Raw genomic sequence first — 1,314 nt, 5'->3', positions numbered from 1 at the left:
ATGACATTAAATAAATTCCCATCAGAATCCAGCATAGGTTCAGTTTCTGCCCAAATATTTTCTTTTTGTTTTGGATTTTTGTAACAGGGATAACGAGGATCATAATAAATTGGCTTGTTCTTTACTTCCAAACTCAGCATCTCTTCATCAATCCATGAGTTTCTTTGGAAGTAGTGAGATGCTCTCTTGGAAGTTCTTGTGAAATGATTTTATCAGCCTTTTAAGCCTTATAAGAGAAATATTTTGATCGAGATGAGAAATCTGCTTCCTGGTATGTTGAAGTACCAATAGTTTGCATCCAGTCATTTAATCAAACGGTCTTCATTTTGGGAATATATAAGGATTATGCTCTAATTTGTAGTTACCGATCTAACATTACAGTATTTTGAGTTGATGAACTGGATCTTCTCACCGTTCTTTTTACTGTTTGGTGCGATTGCAATCACGGATCTTGACCTGGCCAGACCGGAGCAAAAACTGGCTCGGCTCCGTATTGTGACGGACGTATGTAAACGGTTTTTGGTGTGGCGGAAAAGTTGTGGTGGGTTTGGAACAGATCTCATTGATTGTGAGCAGGGCGGAACGCTAACAGCATGTGGCCGTCTACAGGTCTCTGTAGAATGTGACAGACATTCACTATACAGTTCTGATTTCACCAAAATTCACTTTTAGTATCTCTTCCAACTTTAACATTCAAATAGGACTGGGAAATTAATTGCAATTGCCACACAATTGTAATTTAAAAAAAATGCAATTATGAAATTGCAGACACATTTAACTATAGTAAAACACTAAATGTCTCCTTCCAGCCCTTTAGGTGGCAGTAATACGATTATAGTGGGCATGCACAGCACAGAAGGGAGGACAGATGTGCAGCTAACACCTAGATTAATGCAATCTAGTAGAAGAAAGAACTTGTTTGTGCAGGTTTAACAGTAAAGTCCTGCAAAACTGGACAAGCAGGCTTTTAAGGACTGGAAAAACTGAAACCTGGGTGTAAAACAGACTTGATTATCATCCAAAAAAAAATTGCAATATTGGTCTAAAATAATTGTCCAGGCATATATTCAAACATGTCATTTTTGATTGCAACAGCCCATCTACTTTGGCACAATAATCACTTACCACATAAAAATCAAATGGAATGTGTGGGACAAATGGGCGGTACCTAAAAAGTAGAGAGAAAAAGAAATGAGTAGCTATTCATTTGAAGTAGATGAAAAGATCACTTTGTTCATCAAATGTTGCAGCATCAATGTACCCAGCTGTTTCAATTAGGCAAAAAAGTTTGGTTGCAGTTTGCAAATTAAACCC

General features: G+C 37.3%; 1 protein-coding gene across 1 annotated transcript in view; it reads right to left on the bottom strand.

Moving 5' to 3' along the window:
• Window positions 1–1,314, bottom strand: part of ilf2 (interleukin enhancer binding factor 2) — a 25,058-nt gene that overhangs the window by 20,599 nt on the left and 3,145 nt on the right. The window contains exon 2 of the mRNA XM_015379834.1: window positions 1,126–1,168. The gene's annotated coding sequence lies outside the window, so the exon portion shown is untranslated. The remainder of the gene's footprint in view (window positions 1–1,125; window positions 1,169–1,314) is intronic.

The sequence above is a fragment of the Cyprinodon variegatus genome, unplaced genomic scaffold, assembly GCF_000732505.1.
Source record: "Cyprinodon variegatus isolate N-32 unplaced genomic scaffold, C_variegatus-1.0 Scaffold201, whole genome shotgun sequence".
Taxonomy (NCBI): domain Eukaryota; kingdom Metazoa; phylum Chordata; class Actinopteri; order Cyprinodontiformes; family Cyprinodontidae; genus Cyprinodon; species Cyprinodon variegatus.
Note: the sequence above shows the minus strand (reverse complement) of the source record. Positions and strands in the feature narration are given on the sequence as shown.